General features: G+C 42.7%; 1 pseudogene; it reads left to right on the forward strand.

Moving 5' to 3' along the window:
- Positions 1-1093: 1093 nt before the first annotated feature.
- On the forward strand, positions 1094-1637 carry LOC106698499 (annotated as a pseudogene).
- Positions 1638-22213: the final 20576 nt, after the last annotated feature.

The raw sequence follows: 22213 nt of genomic DNA on the forward strand, positions 1-22213 counted from the left end.
CTTCTAATGGGGAGGAGAGACATTAAACAGGTAAAACGCATAGCATGCTAGGTGCTTATAAGTTCAATGGAACAAAATAAAGTGAGGAGGAAGGGCAAGGAGTGCTGGGTGGAGGGGCTACAGTTTAAATGAGTTGGCCAGGAAAGGCTTCCCTGAGAAGTTGATTATTTGAAATCTTGGGAAATGTTCTTATGTTATTACTATGATGATTTCTTCACCTTCACTTTCTTTATTCTAGCTTTTTGGATCGCTACCAGTCAGATGTTGACCCTGCTGGTTTAATCCTCTATGCTGCATGGATGTTTTAAATGTTGTTTTTGGTGGGTTTTTTTTTTCTGTCTTGGTCTTTTTGTTCTGTTCTCTGGGAGATTTCCTTGATTTTATCTTTTTAGTTCTTTATACAACAAGTATGTAGAGGCCTTTTTTCTAAGACTCTTGAGGTCCCCTGGGAAGTCACCTCTGACCTCTAGGCTCAGGAAAGAAACAGGCTGCTGACATTTTATGCCCAAAGAAATGGAGGGCAGTCAACTGACCCATAAAATCTCCATGTTTTCAGCCCTAAGCCTAAATACCACCCACTACCTGGCATCCCAGAATTCTAAGTCCTTCTGGGATTCCTCTGGGCAAATCTGATTTCTTTTGTCTCTGTCCCACTTTGCATGCAAAGAGGCCGTTTCTCTTGAGCTGCTGAATTTGCCGAATCTGCATTCCAGAAATGCGCGGGATCTCTTATTTGCTATTGACTTCAGTCCCACTCTTTCTGTTCTCATGAATCTACACCTCTTATATGCTCTTACTATGGTTCTTACAGGGACCTGGGGAAGAAGAAGAAATTAATGCATTAGCTAATCTGCCTTCTATAACCAGATATCCATGTACAATTTTAAAAAGCATTTATTGGCAGTGCCCTCGGAGGTCCTGGATCTGTCTCTTGCTTCAACAGTGTTTGGATGGAACAGACCCAGGGACGCCCCTTCTTCCAGCCTCCACCCACTCTCCTGTGTCTCATCCAGTCACCACCTTCAGAACCACCTCCCGGACCAGCCAACACACCGGGGTTTTTTCTACCTTAACTCCTTATTGCCCAACAACCATGAGCTCCCAAATTCATCAGAATTATTCCACCGAGATGGAGGCTGCGGTCAACCGCCTGGCCAACCTGCATCTGCGGGCCTCCTACACCTACCTCTCTCTGGGCTACTATTTCGAAGACCGTGATGATGTGGCTCTCGAGGGTGTGGGCCACTTCTTCGGCGAGTTGGCGGAGAAGAAGCGCGAGGGCGCTGAGCGTCTTAAAGTAGCAAAACAAGCGTGGCGGCCGCATTCTCTTCCAGGATAAGCAGAAACCTTCCCAAGATGCGTGGGGCAAAACTCAGGATGCCATGGAAGCCGCCCTGGCTTTGGAGAAGAACCTGAACCAGGCTCTTTTGGAGCTGCAGGCCCTGGGTTCTACCTGTGCAGACCCTCATCTCTGTGACTTTCTGGAGAACCACTTTCTGGATGAGGAGGTGAAACTGATCAAGAAGATGGGCGACCACCTGACTAACATCCGCAGGCTGGCCGGCCGCTAGGCTGGGCTGGACGAGTGTCTCTTCAATAGGGTCACCCTCAAGCACGACTAGGAGCCTTTGGAGCCCAGAGGCCTTTCAGATGCCCCTCTGCATCCCGCTGGTGTCTCTGCCTTTACCTGAGCCTCTTCCTGAAACTACTCGTCATTCTTTTAGCCTCCCTGGAGCCCGATCCCATGCATTGGACCAAATGAAACAATAAAGCTTTTTGCAGAAATAAATAAATAAATAAGCATGTATTGATTCTTATAATTTCCACCATATATACATATATTTTCTAGATAGGTATTATATATGTATATGTGTGTGTATATACAAATGGATGTATGTGTATGTGTAATCTTTGACTGGTGGAAGGGCATACCATATTGGCTAGAGTGTAGATTCGTTTAGAAAGAAGGAAATGATCACAGGAGATGCTGAAGATAAATTTTTAAAAATGGAGCCAGACCCTGTATTAGTTTCAGATTGAATGTAAATTATAATTGAAAAATAAAAATTAATTATTTTTTAAATGGAGCCAGATGCTAAGGGGCCATGTAAGCAAAGTTAAGAACTTTGAAGTTTATTCTATGATCTATAGAGTCCTACTGAATGAGTTGAGCAGAGGATGATGTAATGAGATTTATATTTTAGAGAAATCACTGGCTACAGCAGAGAATTTAGTAGGAGGCAAAACAGACAGACATGAGGATCAGTTCACAGGCAATTGGAAGGATGCAAGCAAGAGGTAAAGGTGGTCGGAACCAAGACTGTGGCAACAAAGACTGAGGGGTATGGGTACCAATTTGAGAGATATTTGGGAGGTAGAGTTGATGAGTCTAGAAATGGGTGTGTGAGTGGGAAGATGAGTTCAGGATAATTCCTGGTTCTGACCCAGGCAGGTGTGTGCTGGTGCTGTTCACTGAAACAGGATCCATAGAAGGAGCAGGAAGCTAAGAAGCTGATGAAGGGACAGAAAAGACAAGATTCAGAAGCCTGCTCTATCCACCAAGGCCGGCCATAGCCAATACAGACCTTAGCATGGAGGGAGGGCAACCTCACCTGCGTGTAAATTGAAGCATTGATGGATATCTCCTGCAGGACCCTGAGAGGTGGTGATTTGGGGACCAAAGTGGAAACGGGACTCTAGATTATTTTGTAGAAAAAAAAATACATTTTCCAGAATTTATATCTAGGGGCAGAGGAAGTTCACTCCCACTGAATAAATTTAAAATTATATTTTTGTTGTAGGCCATGCCTCATGGACTGAAATACTTATTACAGCTATATGAAACTCCTTGCTCCCAAAATCAAAGATACGCATCTCATTCAAGCACAAACACAACACTTAACAAAACCAACCACATACCAGACACAAAGGACAGCCCAGAATTTTTCAAAAATTTGTCAGCGTAGAGATGACATTTTTAACCACATTGTCACTAAATTAGACATCAATAATAATAACGTAGAAAGGGAGAAACATCACATTTTGATTAAGCACATCTCCAAACAATTCATGAGTTGAAGAGGAAATGACAATGGAAATTACAAGTCATTTAGACCTGAACAACTATAAAAGTACTACATGTCAGAACATATGGGGTACAGCTAAAATGGTTCTTAGATATAATTTCATATTGCTTTTAAAAAGTATTAAAATGAATAAGTATTTACTTTAAGAAAGTGCATTAAGTCACTTGAAGAAAGTTGGGTATTGAAGTAAGACCTCCTCTTTCTTTATATAAAAAGTTATTGGGTAAAAAAATAGATGGGCATTATTGGGTAAATAAACAAACACCTATTTAACCAGACTAAAATTTATATCATCCAAGAAATACAAATGCTGATTTCATTCATGCTACCCTCTTTGTCTTTTTTACAACTGTATTGATCAAAAACTTCAATGGGTTAGTAGCTATTTGGCTTTCTCATATGCATTATGTATATATAATGTGGACATATATATGCAATATGATTCTCTGTATGTATATATTATAGTCCAACTGGAACATTTTGCCTCTAAATAGAAAACAACTCTGAGAGAAGCAAGATGGAGGGATGAATAGGACCACGGGCCCGGGGTCAGACAGCACTGAATTCTGTCTCCACTTTACCCCATGTTAGCTGGGTGACTCAGACACATCTATGTTACCTCTGAAAACTTCTGTTTCCTTCTCTGTAAACTAGAGTTGCTGCAACACTGGTACCAGCCACACATGAGTGTTGCCATGATTCTAAGTTATGCATATGCCGTGCTTACCTCGCTGCCCAGCAGAGCCAGCGATCATTACGTAGTAAGTTACTAGGATTAGAAGAGGGGTGATGATACTTTATTGTGGAAGGGGACTCTTAATGTTAACAAGCTCTTCAATGTACACTTTTCATTTGGCTTTTGACATTCCTAATACTCCACGAGATAGGGTTGATCAGGCTTTATTTCCGTTTTACAGATAGAGCAAGCCAAGCCCTAAAAAGCTAATAGCAACGTTGTCTAAAATAAAAAAATAAAAACTAGTTAGTGACGATCTGATATGAGAACCCTGCTTTCCTGACTCCTGGTTTGTGTTCTTTCTATGATACATTTCAACAAAGACAGTACTTAGCGATCTCTTGTAAAGGAACTTTATTTTATTAGATTCACTTAACTATCTCTTAAGACGGTAGAAAAAATAACACTCTAAAAATACAGACCTTTCTCAGACCAAAAAGACCTATAGAATCTGTTCACATTCTTTTTTAAAAACTTAATGTTTACATAGAGTAAAAATGTATCCTTTCTAAGGTAGTTTTCTGAGTTTTGATAAACACCTTCGTACGCATAACCATCACCACAGTTAAGATCAAGAACAATCCTGTTACTCAAAAAATGCTTCTGTGTCACTGTGTAGTCAACTCCTTCCCTCACCTCCAGTCCTTAGCAGCCACTGATCTATTTTCTCTCTATGAACTTCGTCTTTTTCAGAATGTCACAAAATGGCATGCAGTACTAGCATGTAGCCAGTTTAGTTTGGATTCCTTCTCGTAGCAGAGCGCATTAGAAATTCACCCACTTTTTTGCATTTATTATAGGTCTGTTTCATTTTTATTCCTGAGTAGTATTCCATTGTATAAATGTACCACCATTTGTTTATCCATTCCCCAGTTAAGGGATATTTGGGTTGTTCCCAGATTTTGGTGATTACAAATAGAGCCACTATAAACATTCACATACGGGTTTCATGTGAATATACGTTTTTATTTATCTTGGGTAAATACCTAGAAGTAAGACTGTCCCACGTGTAACCTTCTCGGGAACTGTCGCACTGTGGGCCAGAGTGGCCACACCATTGGCATGCCCAGCTGTGCTCATTCTACAGGCATTTGGTATTATCAGGGTTTTTTTTTTGTTTTTCACTTTTGTTTGATTTTAACCATTCTAATAAGTGTTACGTGACATTATGTTTTACTAAGAGACTGATACAGACTGAATGTTTGTGTTTCTCCAAAGGTCATATGTTGAAATACTATGTAATGATATTTGGAATTGGAGCCTTTGGAGTGATTAGGTCATGAGCACGGAGCCTTCATGAATAGATTAATGTCCTTATAAAAGAGACCCCAGAGAGCTCCTTCGCCCCTTCTGCCACGTGAGTTCATAGAAGATGGCCACCTATGAACCAGGAAGCGGGCTATCACCAGACCCTGCAAATCTGCCGGCACGGTGATCTTGAACTTCCCAGCCTCCATAATTGTGAGAAATAAATTTCTGTTGTTTATAAAGCTACCCAGCCTTGGGTATGATGTTACGGCAGCCCGATGAACTGAGACAGAGGCATTAGTTAGGATTACAACCTAAGGATCCTTGTTCAAACAAATGGCTATTTTAGTTGACAAGGAAAGTATAAATAAGTCCCTAACCAATAACTTTGCTAGTTGTTCCTCTTCCTTATCCAATTGGGTGTATTGCTTAAATAGAGGTATGAGCACACAAACATACACAGCCACATAAGCAAATCTCACTACTTTTGTCAAGTGCCACCCTTTGGGCCTACCAGAGAGCACTTCCTCCTAGGACTTGAGTAGTGTGTACATTTTCCCAAAGGGGAATAAACAAGGCTTGTCAGGTTTGGTAGGTCACATACTGACCCCCAAAGAGGTCAACCCCTAGTTTACTGAACCTGTGACTATGTTATGTTTCATGGCAAGGGGGAATTAACATTGCAGATGGAATTAAGGTTGCTACTCAGCAAATCTTGAGATGGGAGAGTATCCCTGATTACCCAGGAGGGCCTGATGTAATCACAGGGGGGTCTTTCAAAATAAAAGGGAGAGAAAAAAGAGTCAGTGTCAGAGTGATGCCGCGTGAGAAAGACTTGACTGGTCATTTGTTGGCTTTGAAGATGCAAGCAGCTCAAAAGCCAAGGAATGTGGGCAGCCTCTGGAAGCCAGAAAAGGGCAGGGAAATAGATTCTTCTCTAAGCCTTCCAAAGAGGTGCAGCCTGGCCAGCGCCTTGTCTTTGCCCAGTGGGACCTATTTTGCACCTCCAGAAACTCAAGAGAACAAATTTATGTTGTTTAAGCCACTGAGTTTGGGGTAAATTGCTATTAGTACCTAAGAGTTCATTACAAGAAGAACCACAGTCTGGGTTGATTTCTGAAAGTCTTTCCTCTCATTCATTCACAAAAGTCTGAATACTAAACAATTGTGATCCCCGCCTTTGCTACAGTTTCTCAGGATTTAGTGCTGGGACATCTCATTCCTCTCGCTTCCCCTTGGCCCTGCAATGGCATCCACACTCATGGCTTCAGGCGCCGTTTGTCTGTGTGGATGATTCACAGATTTGTATCTCTCACTCAGCCCCCTGTCAGAGCTCCGTTCCAAAATATGTCCCTGTGGCTATCTCACGGGGATTTCAAACGTGATATGTCCAATCCTGAGCTCTTGATTTTTTACCCCACACCCCCCATCCTTGCATCCCCGCCTGCCCTTTCCCTGGAGTGTTCCAATTATTGCTCATGATAGAATCTAGTCAAAAAACATTTCATACCTTTGCTCCGCCTCCAGTTACCAAGTCTTATCAAATCTGTCTTCAAATACATCTCTAATTTATCCAGTTCTCTCCACCTTTCATCACCAACCTCGTCCAAGCTATCTCTCATCATTTCTTCCGTGAACAGCCTCCTAAAAGCTCTGCTTCCCACAGGATCCCTCCAATTCATTCTCCACTCTGCAGCCAGAGTGACCCTTTAAAACATGAATGACATGATGTCATACTGTTTAAAACCCTTTAATGCAGCGGTTCTCAACCTGTGGGTCGCGACCCCTTTGGCGGTCAAACGACCCTTTCACAGGGGTCGCCTAAGACCATCCTGCATATCAGATATTTACATTACGATTCATAACAGTAGCAACATTACAGTTATGAAGTAGCAACGAAAATAATTTTATGGTTGGGTCACAATATGAGGAACTGTATTTAAAGGGCCAGACGGTTGAGAACCACTGCTTTAATGGCTTCCCATTGCTCATACAAGAAAATCCAAACTCTTAAGCATGGCTTGAAAGGTCCTGAATGATTCTCTCCTATCTCTCAAAATCTATCTCATGCCACTTCCCCTCTCACTATTTCTGGAAAACTGTGAGGTCATGTTAAACTTTTATTTATTTGTTTGTTTATTTCTGAATGACTCATCACCCAATGTTTTTTTTCCATTGGTTTTTAGAGAGAATGGAAGGAAAAGAGAGGGAGGGGGGGGGGGGAGAGAGAGAGAGAGAGAGAGAGAGAGAGAGATGTGAAAGAGACACATCGATTGGTTGCCTCCCACACGTGCCCCAACCCAGGCAGGGATTGAACCTACAACCCAGGTATGTGCCCGACTGAGAATCAAACCCGCCACCCTTCGATGCACAGGCAGACACTCTAACTGCGGTACACTGGCCAGGGCACATTAACCTTTTAATTCCTTGGGCATCTCAATCTCCTTCCAACGTCAGGGCCTTCATACAAACTATTCCTTCTGCCTGGAATACATTTCTTCCAACTTTCACTTTCCACATTACCAAAGAGATCTCCTTTGACTTAAAGTAGCTCTCATCACATCCTGTTATTTTCTTCCATAGTTCTTATCTTTAAGTTATACACGCACTTATTTGTTTAATTTCTGTGACTCTCACTAGCCTGTACGCTCCCTGGGGCAGAACCCATGTCTATTATGTTCCTCTCTGTATTGATAGTCCCAGGCACAATGCCCAACACACAGTAGGTAGTCAGTAATTTTTATGAAAAGATAAAATAATACATGAATGATGGATTTGGATAAAGTGAACAGAATTTTAAAAGTTCTCCTATCCTATCCCCTATTGGAGAGCATTTCTTCCTCTGCCCCCCAGCAGACTATCTTTGTACTTACTCCCACCTTTCCTAGGCAGTACCATATTCTCTGAAACCTTCCTGCCCTATCAAAATTCATCTATCCTGTCACATTTCACAGGGACCCCGCCCTCTTATGGCCAGTAGGGGTACCGATTCCATTTTAATTCATGCTTATGGACTAATTTATTTTCTCAGTATTTTTATCTTAATCATCAACTTCTAGAAAACCAAAAGTTTGCCCTAAAATAAAGATTCCAAATCCACTTCTGTTTACTAATGTATATTAATCAAGTCCATTACTAAACTCGGGAGTGATGAATTCATAAATATAACCAGGGCAGTCTGCAGTTGTTCATTCAGCACCTATTTATTGACTCCTTCTTAGTCTAGTTGAGAAATTTAGGATTTTTCAAGGAGCCCTCGACCCAGAAGGGGAGCAAGATATTATAACTAAAAACATGGAGCTGTCTCTGCCCTGGCCTGTGTGGCTCAGTTGGTTGGAGAGTTGTCCCATGACTGAAGGGTTATGGTTCTATTCCAGGTCCGGGCATGTGTGGGAGGCAACCCATCAATTTTTTTCTCTCACATCAATTTTTTTCTCCCTCTCCTTTCCTCTCTCTCCAAAATCAATAAAAACATATCCTCAGGTGAGAAATTTTTTAAAAAGGTATCTCTCTTTTTTAAAAAGAATGAAGCTGTCTCCTCTGTAGACAATTCTCCATCTCATCTCCTTCAGACCAGGTCACTGGGGAGGACATGCTCCCTGGGCTGAAAAGTGAATCAGCAACTTTACATTATGGCACATTACTAAGACCTTCTCATATTTCCATCATGTCTGAGAGAATATACTTTATGATAAAACTTAGGGGTAAGATCAAGGCAAAAAGTGAATACTACTCTGAAAGTCTCCAGGGGAGCGTTTAGGAAAACATTTCTGTCTTATAGGCTTAGATGACATTGTCTTTGAGACTCATTGGTGCTTATATGTGTGTGATCCAACAGTTCAATAATTGCTGGACAAGGGAACACACTTGCTGGACAGGGTGTCTGCATCTCACCCCAGTACGGAGACCTAAATAGTGGTCTGGATTTGGAATATGCATGAACACCTTGGGCTGCCCCTTTGTGCGATTTTCCAAAAGATGGGTGTGGTTATCCCATGGGAATTTAGAAAGAGCCTCCTTTTTAGAGAGGCACATATCTGAGGACAGGGGAGCGAGGTTGGGTATGGCGCACCCATGAGGACACACCTGTGACTTGCCCAATTTCTTGGCTCAGTTTCCCTTAGATTATGGAAAAGTCATATTTAGTGCACAATTTTAGATTACTGCTTTATTATATTACATAAATATTGTTATATTATCAACATAATATTAATAAATTATATATTATTATTACTACCACCTCCCATTTGGTAATTCTCTTTAGATACATCAACCCTTCAGTAAAATCTAATTTACCCATGTATCTATGTGTGAATGGTGAGGCAAACATAAAAGTAATGCAGTATAAAAATATGTATCAGAATATTTTGGTTGCTGAAAATCAAATTGGTTTAAGTGGAAAATGAATTCTTTAGATCATTGAACTGAAGATCCAAGTGCACAAACTATGTATTCAAGAACCTCTCTTTCTTCTCCGAGTGCTATTTTCCTCTGTTGTCTTTCTTTTCAAGCATTCTCTCCCACCGATGGGTGCAATGGACACTACAGTTCCCATTTAGCAAGTTGACAAGATTAGGGTTTCTCTTTCCAAAATGTTTTAGTACTAGGCAGATCCTTACTTGCTTCACTTGTCGAATCCCAAACCACTCGCTGTGGCCAGAAGTGGCCACACCTGTTTAAATGTCGATCTCCAGAGCAGGAGGGTGAGTCAGGCCCTTGAACCACATAAATCAAATCCAAAATGACAAATCTGGATAGCAGGCACATAACATTAAAAAATAGATATGTGCCCACGAGTGTGGCTCAGTGGTTGAGCATTGACCCATGAACTAGAAGGTCACAGTTCGATTCCAGGTCAGGGCACATGCCCGGTTTGCAGGCTCAATCCCCAGTGTGGGGCATGAGGGACACAGCCAATCAATGATTCTCGGTCATCATTGATGTTTCTGTCTCTCTCTCCATCTCCCTTCTTCTCTCCAAAGTCATTAAAAACTTATTAAAAAGAAAAAAATAGATATGTAATATTATATCAGGTGATAAGTCTTCTAAATAAAAACATATCAAAGGAATATATCAAAGTAGAGGAGGCCAAGTGTGCTTTTTAGAAAGTGTCAGCAGGAAATGAGATCCCAGAGCTAGTCTTTGACTCTGGGTAGAGTGCTTCAGGTCTGAGGGATGATAGGTGCAAAGGTCCTGAGGGTGGTGTGTGCTGAGAATATTTGACAGACAGCAGAAGTCCATGCGTCTGGAGTCCAGCAAGCAAGGAGTAAATGACAGGAGATGAAGAAAGAGAGGTAGACAGGAGGCAAATCAGGGACAGCCTTGTAGACGACGGCAGACTACGGACTTTATTCTAAATGTGACAGGAAAGTATTGAAGTAATTTGAGCACAGGACTGACATGATGTTACTTATATTTTAAGAGGATGACTGCCTACTGTTAAAGACTTTAGGAGCCATCGGGGAAGGGGGAGAGAGGAAACGGATGAGTTAGGAGGCACGGCGCGCCAAGAGATGAAAGATAGCAGTGGCTTGGGCTACAATGGTGGTGGAGGAAGTTGGATATATGGTTAGATTCAAGAATTATCTTTGAAGTTAATGCCAATTAGATTAGGAAATGAATTTGATATAGGATGTGAGAAAAAGGAAAGAGTTTGGGGTGATTTCAAGGTTTCATGCTAGAGGAAGCAAGGGTTTCATTTAGGTGACAATATGTAAAGAATAATGGCACTATGTCAAAACACACACACACACATTTTATTAAAGAGCTCATGAACTCTGTTACTGGGGATCTGGCACTCCGTGCCTGCACATGTCTGGTAATCCTAAACATCACTCTGAAGACTTCCATCCCTCAGGCCCCCAGGGAAACACTTCTCAGTACCTCTTGCCCCCTATCCTTAAACTATAAGCATATGACTCCCTCAGTGTGTACAGGTGTGCCATTGCCAAGGCTGGAGATGAAACACTGCTTTGGGAAGAGGACTTGAGCAGTGAAAGTACTGAGGTAAGAGAGAAAGACACATGAACTTGTCACATCATTCCTCTTGCATAAATAGCACCATTTCCCAACAGGACTGGGCATCCGTTTTCTTGCTTCTTTTGATGTTCCAAATTGTCGTCTGGAAGATGCTCCCCAATTAGCTCATTATTCAAAACTGCTGCACATGGCTTCGGTAGAAAAACAATTTGCAACATTTAAAAATTCACATTACTCTTAAATGTATGCACTCAGACTTAGATCTGACGGATGCATAAAATACAGGCACAGGGATGAGTTCTGAAAGATGCATCATTAAGTGGCTTTGAGTTATGCTAACATCAGAGTGCACTTACACAATCCTAGACGGCATGACCTACTACGCACCGAGGCTCTCAGAAAGCCTATTGCTCCGAACGGCTATAAACCATACAGCGTGCTACTGTACGGAATGCTGTAGGCAATTGTAACACAATGGTAAGTACTTATGTATCTAAACTCATTTAAACAAAGAAAAGTTACAGTAAAAATAGGTTATAAAACATGAAAACGGTACACCTTATAGGCCACTTAACAAGAATGGGGCTTGCAGGACTGGAAGTTGCTCTAGGTGAGGCAGTGAGTGAGTGGTAAGTGAATGTGAAGGCCGGGGACATTACTGTACACCACTGTGGACTTTATAAACACTGTATACTAGGCTACACTACGGGATTAAGTCAAGCACAAAAGAAATTATGCAATCAAGAAACGTGGTAAACTCGAGATGTATGAGGCTGTTGCTAGCCTAACACAGCTTACTGTTTTACAGCAAATATTTTTATATAAGAAAAAGTACACTCAAATAATGATAAAAGTATGGTATGGTAAATGCACAAACCAGTAACATATCATTTATTATCATTATCAAGCATCATGTGCTGCACATAATTGTATGAGCTATACTTTTATATGACTGTCAATGCAGTGAGCTTGTTTATGCCAGCATCACCACAAACACAAGAGTAATGCATTGCGCTATGGTGTTATCACGGCTATGATATCACTAGGCAATAGGAAGTTTTTAGCCCCATTATAATCTTATGGAATCACTATCGTATATATCATTGACCAAAACATTGTTATGGGGCCCATGACTACATAATATGGATTATTTACATTGGTAATTAGATGACCACTGAACACTAGATTTGCAAATAATTTTACTTTTATAAAATATTTAATAATATTTAACTTTTCAAAAACAGTACATTTAAATACAGGAAAATTAGGAGACAAGGCACAGAGCCCTGCAGAGGCAAGCCTTGAATGTTAGCTCTGTGAAATGATCAGCTGCATTTTCTTATCCATGATCAACACACCATGGATATCCCAGAACCAATACATTAGTATGAACATCTTTTAAAGAGATCAGTTTGTTTTTAAAATTTTGATTTAAAATTTTTATATGCATTAATTATCATGTACTTTGCCTTTTAATTTTGTAGATAATTTTGTAGATAATTTTAAATATTTAGAAGAATATTTCTTGAAAACACATAAATAGCTTTAATTGATTGATTTTGCATTTACTTTAATATACAGACAAGATATATTCCAATTTCGTATCCATTGACTACAACTACATTTTATGGTTTAATCCTTTAAATCATAATTATCAATATAATACAAATTAAATGAAAGTCTTTATAATAATAAAATAAGTGCTTTTTTTGTTAAAGTCAAGAAAAATCTATTTAGGGAATAACTGTATAAAAATGTCCACAATAATGTATAATAATGTGTGAATTATATTTTTATTACTCATCCAAATGTTACTAGCCTATAAATTAAATAATGTTTAATAATGGCTGTTAAATGTGATCTTCTGCAATATTTTGTCAACTTTTCATCTTATAAAAACAATGTTTGCTCATAATTTTTATTCCGTTATTATGATGGTATATTTGACAAGGGAGCCTAGAACATATTTTATTCAACCATTGATTAGCTTGATTTATAACTTCTTAAACATTTGGACATGTGGTATGTAGACCTCCATCTGTGCTTTTTCCTGGGCCCTATAAATGTTATGTTCAAAATTCCAGGAGAGCATTGAGGAGAGTGTAATTAACTCTGGGAGGTCTGCAAGGTTTCACTGAGGAGATGGTGTTTGACTGGATCATGGAGGATGGTTAGGAGCTCACCAGGCAAACGCGGAAGGGCATTCAGAGAGTGGGAACAGCACATGCAAGGCTGAGTGATCATGTGACACGAAATGCAGCAAGCTTAGCATGTTGGGCATAAAATAGTGTGAGGACATGGAATGGTTGGACATGGAGCTGGAGATAAGACTCGGAGAAAACTATCTAGAACAGATATACCTATCTCATCTACAGCTTTTATTCATTCAGAAGTATCTTTTTGAGTGTTTACCATGTGCCAGGCATGAGGCTAGAGGCTGGAGGCACCATCTTTTCTCCCCAGGAGTTTATGTGGAGGGAGTCCAGGGGGAAGGTGTTGTGTAGCAGTCACTCTGCACATTTTAAAAAGCTCCATGAGTGAGGGATCCTGGTACAAGTTTCTTTGCAATTCCACTCAGCCCAGGATCAGGTAAATACTCCATGAATATTCAACTCCTTGCTGAATTGAAGTGAAAACATTACAGCTGGAATATTTTAATTTATTCTTAAGGCTACATTGCAGGCAGCACATTTGTGAACCTTTTCCTGAGGTCTCAAGTCTAATGGATGCTGGGACTCCATTAGCTCATTGTTAGAAATGCTGTGAGAGAGCTAAAGTCTTGCAAATAATAAAGTATTAATAAAAATTAAAATAATAAGAAATTATTATTGCCAATACTAACAGCTGCCATTTATCAATCTCTCAGTATGCACCCATCACTATGTGAAGTGCTCTGTATGAACAATCCCTATGATCTCTTAATCCTCACACCAACCCTATGACATAGATGGAGATACAGAAGGGCAGCAAAATGAATTAACCTGCCCTGATACCACTGACAGAGACAGACCAGAGGTTCAAACCCAGGTCTACCAGGACCTACTGAGACTGGAAGGGGTCCCTTACACACACACACACACACACACACACACACACACACACACACGAAACAGGCAGTGCTTTTAAAATGGTTCAAAGAGCTGTGATCACCCTCAAAATGCACCGCCTGGTGGGTTTTTTCTCTCCTGATGATTTTACGCAGTTTGGACAATGGCCACATCTATATGGTAAACAGATGGAGCACGGCCTCCTTCCATCTGGTCCATCTCTAAAGCATGCTCATCTCAGTAGACTGGTGCTGGGGATTCTGTGGTAGGTCAGGGACTCTTCAGCCAATTGGAAGTACAGTTCCTCAATTGACAGAGCTGAGACCGGGGTTCCTCTTCAGGGTTTCTCAGTCCTATTGTGAGAATCTACTTGCCTCATCAAGGAATCAGTTGAGAGACACGTGTTGTTGTTGTTGTTGTTGTTGTGTGTGTGTGTGTGTGTGTGTGTGTGTGTTTTCAATTAGAAGCATTTCCGTCCATTAGAAATGTTTAGAAGAATGTAAATATTAAGAGAAGGGAAAGAATTACTTCTCAGGATACAAAACCTTGATGAAGAGATTTCTCTACAGATGAGTTTTAGTTCTAAGAGCCAGAAGATGGTGAGAGTTTGCTCAAGATCAGTGGAGGAACTGGGCCACCATCGACTGCTGGGCTGCTGGTTCACTGGTACCCAGCCCAGGTGGCAACAGAAACTGAAATCTTGCGAGCACTGTGCTCACCCAGTCATGCACACTGGTACAGGGCCATCTGCCCAGAGGGGTACTTTGTTTAAATCTATACTAATAGCTGCCCTGCCCTAACCTCCTTCCATGCTGAGGGTGCTAGTGGTGACCTCAGGTGTTCATTCCCACTCTTCCAACTCTCTCCCAGAATTTGGAGCAGAGACACTATGGAGTAGTAGGTAGACCCCTAGCTCTGCACTATCCTATTCGGGAGTCACGAACCACCTGGGTAGGGTTCCTGATCACTTAAAATGTGGCTGATATAAACTGAGATTTCTGAAATGTAAAATGCACATCATATTTTGAGACAGAATAGAACAGAAGTTAGGTATTCCTTAAAATTTTTTATTTTGATTACATGCTCAAGTGATAGTATACTAATATATTGGGTTAGAGACTTGGGGTGATAAACACACAATGTAATATACTGATGTTTTGTAGAATTGTATACTTGAAACCTGTATAATTTTATCAACCAATGTCATCCCAATAAATTCAATAGAAAAGCAGCCCTAGTTGGTTTGGCTCAGTGGATAGAGCATTGACCTGTGGACCAAAGGGTCCCGGGTTCAGTTCCTGCTCAACTGCTCGCTATGATGTACACTGACCACCAGGGGGCAGATGTTCTGACCAGTAGGTTAGCTTGCTGCTGGGGTCCGATTGAGTGAGATGGGCCGGACACGCCCTAGAGCCCTCCTTTGGTTCCTCCCTGGCCCAATTGTGCACTGGGGGAGGGGGGGTCCCTTAGCCTGGCCTACACCCTCTCATAATCCAGGACCCCTCGGGGGATGTCAGAGAGTGGGTTTCAGCCCAATCCCATGGGCCACTCCCTTTGGGAGGGCGCCAGATGCAAGGCTCATGGCTGGCGAGTGCCAGGAGCCTCTCCCTATCTAGACTGATTGGGCACAAGCCCATGACAGGCACAGTGGGGCCGGGATGAGTGGGAGTGGCAGGTAGGAGCTGCAGGTGGGGGTGGACTGTGGGTTTTGGCCCGATCCTGCAGACCACCCAAGAGGGACCTCACCTGTGCATGAATTTGTGCACCAGGCCTCTAGTATTCATATGAATGCTCAATTTCTGAACAAGACTAAATGTTTGATCGTCTTCTCATTCCACATTTCAGAGGGGTTGACACCAAATATCTAGGAGCCAACAAGTTGCAACTGGCGTCTATTGCCTATATCACAAATATCATTTTTCTCTCAACCACCACCTCGGGTGCCTCATGGTCATTTCTTTAGTTTGCTTTCCCACTTAGGCTTGTCCTTGGAATGGCACAACCACAGAATTTTTCACTATAAAGGAGGCCTTGGTAAACTCAAAACCAACCGATTTTTTAAAATAGCAATTTTAAAAAATGGATCACTGTCTGTTGATTGGATCTGTGCTTAGAGAGCCATGGGACATTCTAACTTTTAAATTTTTTCTAGCCACAATCAGAAAGAAGAGTGTTAGGCTATGTGCCACAAGCTTGGAGGTGCAGGAGGGGGAAGTAGATTAGAATAAAAGGCAGATAATGAATATCATTTATTTTAAGAAATCTGGATTCAGTTGACTGCTGTGAACTTTGAGAGTTCTGGAATTGCCTAGCGCAGGGCCACACTTAGTCAAAAGACTTCCGCCCCTTTCTCTCTTCCTCTCTCTTTCTTTTTCTCTCCCTTCATTATCCTGTTCTGTTTCCAGTGTTTTCTTAGCTGAAAAATATTTTATTTTTGAGTTCTGAAAAACAGGAGGCATGGTCTTAAGCCATAGGCTGTTTTTCATTGGGAAAATGTTTAATGAATGTTTAGTAGCTCCAAGACACTCTCCAGAAATCAAAGCAGACACAAAGATAAATGAGCATCGAGTGTGCCCTCAAGGAGTTTCAGTCTTGGAAAAAAGCTTAGACATTTATCCAATCATTCAACAAATGTTTATTAAGTGCTTACTGCATGCCAAGCATCTTCTAAACATCAGAGACACCGCAAGAAATGAAGTAAAGACATTGCTATTATGCAGCTGAAAACCTGAAGGAAGGAGATTGACAACAAAGAAATAACTATACAAGGTTGGGCAAAAGTAGGTTTACACTTGTGAGTGTGCAAAACACAGAATGAATAAAGCTAGTGTAATAATCATAACCTGCGTGTCTTTTTCCATACGAACAACTGTAAACCCACTTTTGCCCCAACCTGTATAATATCCCTGATATTAGAGTGCCAACTTAGTGCTGGTCACCAAATATTGCTGGTTGCATGCTTGCTGGGCACATGGTGACATCATTCTTCCTTCCCCCTTTTGGTGTAAGTGTGGCCATGTGCCTTGTTATGACCAATGACATAGGAATAGAGGTTACGTATGTCACTTGCCAGCAGAAACTTTAAGAAACAGCACCCAAACCACCACATTCCCTCACCACTGCTGCAGTAATTGTGGAAGAAGCATGTGAGGCCTCCTCATTCTGAGACAGTGAGGCCCCCGTTAGCCTGCAGTGGACAAGGTGCATGAGCAAGACGCATTTTTGCTGTGTTTCCCCACTAACATTTGGACATTACTTGTGACCACAGAATAGTCAGAACTCTTCTGAAAAGAGGGGGTGGCTAAGTACTCTGTAGAAAAATCAAGCAGAGTTAAGAATATTTTTTAAAATGACACAGAAGGCATGGTTTTTATTTCAGATAGAGTGGTGAGGATTGTTCTCTCTGATAAATTGATATTTGGTCAGAGACCTGAAAGAAACCAGAGTGCCAGACACGTGGGGATCTAAATGAAAGGCAGGGAAAGATGGGCCAGGCAAAGGTCCTGAGATGGAAGCTGCTTGGAGTGTTTGACATGACCAATGTGGCCAAAGTATAGAGAGCAAGGGGAAGAGTAGTAGGACATGAATTTGGAAAGCCTAGTGGGAAGTTGCCCGTGAGGAGGCCTTTTTGGTTCCCATGTAAATGTCAAGTGCAATGGAAAGTTAGAGATGTGTCCTAGCTGCATAGCTCAGTTGGTTAGAGTGTCATCCCTATACACCAAGGCTGTGGGTTTGATCCCCGGATTGCAAACAGTGAATGCATACGTAAGTAGAACAACAAATCTCTCTATCTCTCTCTCTCTCTCTCTCTCTCTCTCTCTCTCTCTAATCAATTAATAAAAAATTAACAAATATAATTGTTTTTTTAAAAAGAAAGGTAGAGAGGTAAGTGATGATAGCAGATGGATGAATGGCAATTGACCTGGTCATCTTTGACTCCTATCTCTACCTCACCTCTATAGCTAACTCATGATCAAGTCTTAATTATATCTTGGATCTGTTCTCCATGCCCAGACCCAACACCACTGCCACTACCTTGGTTCCAGCCTTACTAGCCTTGACCTGAACCATTGCAATGGCTTTCTAACTAGCCAAGTCCTGTGCTTTTTGTAGCCCAAATGAATCTTGCATGCTACAGCCACTGTCTCCAGGAATTGAGTCCTTATAAACTCAAAACTGAGGAAGTCACACAGTTCTGGTTATAACACATCAGCAGCTCCACACCTTCCAATGAAAAGCAAAACAAACCCAACTCCCTAGCATGGAATCCAAGGCCCTCCATCATCATGCCAGCCCTTAGGTCCTCCCTTCCAGTCCTGACTCACCTTCACCCTCTCCTCCTCCCCTGCAGAGTGATCTCACTCCTTATGACTCCCACACGCCATGTTGTTTTATGTCTCCATGTCTTTGCACATGCCATTCTGTTGGCCTTTCCCACATCCTCATCTGTCCACATCACTATAACCTTGCTTAATCATGGCCTCCTATGAAAAACTTCCCACGGACACTGCCCCCACAATAGACCCACTGAGGCTCTCTCGTTCACCTTAACATTTTAGAGATTATATCCAGGAGCATAGCTATGACATGACGTGCGTTTCTCGGTTTCTGTGGCTGTCTCCTCTTCTGATGTGTTCATTCTCTGAGGATGAAACTTTGTGATTCACTTCTCTGATGCAAGCTGGGCCCTGCACAGCACTCCCTGCCCCGTGGGGTCATTGTGATGTCTCCTTCAAAGGCATGCTCTGTGGGATTTTTCCAGGCCTTCCCTCCTAAATCTCTTCCAGACCCAGTTGCTCATTCTTCCAACTCTTGGTTTTATCCTCTCTGTGAGCTGCTTGGGCTTAATGTTTTTTAGACCTATCCATGTTTCCAGCACCATATTTTGCTTTGAATACCAAAAACTTATAATATGGGGCCCTGCTTTGATCAATCTTAGTATCTGGACAACCACCAAAGCCAGAGTCCTGTCCCCTCATTCAGGCAGCAGGTGGACACTGCTCACCTCAGTGCAACAGCTAGCTGTTCCACACAGGATTGCAGAACTGAGCTGATTGCACCTTGCAGACAGGCTACACCTTCCTTCTTCTTCACTGTGTGCCCTCCGACCCCCATCAATCTCTACCTGGATAAAAGCAAAGTTTCAAAATATTTGTAAGGTGAGTGGTAGCATCTTCCTGCAGCAGTTTGGGTGGCCCCCAAAGGGCCCCGGGCATATTTTACCCACCCTTCCTCTCCTCCTCCTGCCCTGTCGCCTTTCTCCCTCCCGTGCGGGAAATGCCTTCAGAGCCATCATTTAGCAGTAGAGTTAGTAGAATTTGTCCAAGCCTGTCGAAAATAGGGGTACAAAAACCACAAGAATGAAGTTGTGTGTGTTTTCTATTTGGTACTTGGCAATTCTTCTCAAACATGCATTCTGATACGGGCGCAGGTCAGGATGAGCTGTACTCCTTGTCAGGCTCTGTTATGTTAGCACGAATCTCCTCCTGGGGCCATTTTGCCTCAAAGAGTGTGTTTTGAATCTTCTTTGTCTTGGAAAAACCCACATGAGCTGTGAGTAAAGATGGTGGCATGCCGGGGCCTGGGGGTGGGCCGGGATGGCTCTTGCCTGCCAGCTCCAGAGTTTCTGGGAAAGCAGCATAATTGTACTCAGAACGATTTCTAGGCAATGCTGACTTCAGAGAATAAAGGTGAAAGTAAAGGGAATATAAGTTTCAGACATGAAAACAAAGATCAAGTGACCTTCCTTTTGGATGACTTGATTAAGCCCATTACTCCCTGATCGGTGGAAAGATGACCCAGGTGGGGATTTTGAGCCTGTGCTGTCCATGAGGGTTTCATATCTAGAAAGCAAAAGGAGTTGGAGGAAAGGGCACCTCAGCAGATCGGCGATGTCATGGTCAGTTCTAGATCTCACAAAGGGAAGGGAAGGACTGGCCTTGTCTTATATTAGAAGACTAATGGCAGCTACAGACATCTACAAGGAACATTCAAATGGTAGGTGACTGGGAAATTGACATCTTCTCTACTTTGTTATTTTGACATGACGGCTTATAGTAATGTTAGACAGTGCTTGTTAAAACCAAAACTATCGCCCTAACCGGTTTGGCTCAGTGGATAGAGCATCGGCCTGTGGACTGAAAGGTCCCAGGTTCGATTCCGGTCAAGGGCATGTACCTTGGTTGCGGGCACATCCCCAGTAGGAGGTGTGTAGGAGGCAGCTGATTGATGTTTCTCTCTCATCGATGTTTCTAACTCTCTATCCCTCTCCCCTCCTCTCTGTAAAAAATCAATAAAATAAAAAATAAAAAACCAAAACTATCTTCCCTTGAATTTTAGCTGTGGGTGAAGTGTATTCAGAGACCATCGAAGATGGGTAGGATTCAAGTGGAAAGGTGGAAAAGCTGATTTTCATATAGAGCCCCATTGCTCTCAGTGTTTGAAATAAGTACTAACCCCCCAGCAAGGTGATTTCCCGATCCTGCCAGTGAGCACCGGAAAAACAGGAGAAGCCAGGAGCGAGTGTCTCTGACACTCAGTCAGAAGGCTAGGTCTGTATTTCTCAACATATTGAGATCACCTGGGAATTTTTTTATTCCCAGAGGACAATACGGTTTCTAAATGGAAAACTAGAGCAATGGCAGAGTAGCTGTAATACAGCTTCTGCCTCAACTGTGAGGTAAGAAGGAGATGTTAAATATTAAATTCTAATTTATATTCATTGAAAATATGAAATACATTAAATTAATAAATTATACATTATTACATAATTATCCATATATTAATTTAATAATCTATACATATAAAGAGGTAATATGCTAGTTGCCGTTATGGTGTCCCTGTAACAAACACTTTACATATTGATGCATGTGCAGCAGGGGGCAGGGGGCTGGAGCCAAGTTCCCGGGGGTCTGAGGAGAGTGCCTGAGAGGAGCACGGACTGCAAAGAAGGAAGAGGAAGCGGCCATGGGGAGCTCTTCCAATCCCCCTGGAGGACGCCCTACCCCAGCCCCTGCACCCCTGGGGGGGATGGGGAGGCTGACCAGATGGGGAGAAGACCCAGCCTTGGGGTAGCTGCAGCCCGCACCTCTGACTCCTGATCTCTTCCCCTGCCACCCCTGCCAGGGGTGCCCACAACAATAGCACGCCGGTGACCACCCATCAGCGCCCCTGAGGCACCTGGGGCCGTGGCCCACCTCTGCCGGGCCCCCTCCGCCGGGGCTGGGCAGGCCTCTCCTCCCTATAACTCTAGACCTGGGTGGAGGCAGGCCTGAGCGGCCCCCCAGGGCCAGACCCTCCCTCCCACCACAGTGAACCTTTCTTGGGGGGCTGCTAAACCCGCCCTCCTAGTCCGCCTGGCACCACCCTGGCCCGGCCCCCACCCGGGAGATTGGAGCCCCGCCCTGAGCAGGTACAGCTGTGAAACAGCCACTTACAATTTAAAGAATGGTGCCAACCGGGAAGGTTTGACAGTTACTCCCCCTTCAGCCTCACCGCCCCTCTAGCTCCCCCTAACTCCCTGCCCCCCACCAGTGCCTCCAGGGAGAACCACTGCTACAGGGCTGCTGGCCAGAGCCCATCCCTCCAAGGCCTGTGGAACCCTCTGCAAAGCGTCCATAGCTACAGTCCCAGGAAACAATCATGCCCTTCTCCCCTAATCAGCACCTGCTACCTGCGAGGGTACCTGTGGGCTTAAAAATAACAATCCCTTCCCATTTACACATCACTTACTTGATGAAACATTTCTAGGTTTATTAGCTCAGAACCTCCTCATGACAACCCAGTGAGGTAGGTGGAGAAGAGATTACAATTCCTAGGTATATGCATATGTACTTAGAAATGAAGCTCAGAGAGAAAAAGTGTCAAGCCCAGTAGTTCCCAAGGTGCAGCACATGCCCCACGGGGGTGGGAGGGGGGCAATTTGATTTTAAGTGGGGGCAATTGGAGAATGAGTTAACAGTGATTGTTTTGCATTTCTTATGGTTCATCTACAGAGTGTCCTACATAATAAAAGGCTAATATGCAAATGACCGAATGATGGAATGACTGGTCACTATGACGCGCGCTGACCACCAGGGGGATGACACTCAACGCAGGAGCTGCCGCCTGGTGGTCAG

Source organism: Myotis lucifugus, unplaced genomic scaffold, assembly GCF_000147115.1.
Source record: "Myotis lucifugus unplaced genomic scaffold, Myoluc2.0 scaffold_189, whole genome shotgun sequence".
Lineage (NCBI taxonomy): Eukaryota > Metazoa > Chordata > Mammalia > Chiroptera > Vespertilionidae > Myotis > Myotis lucifugus.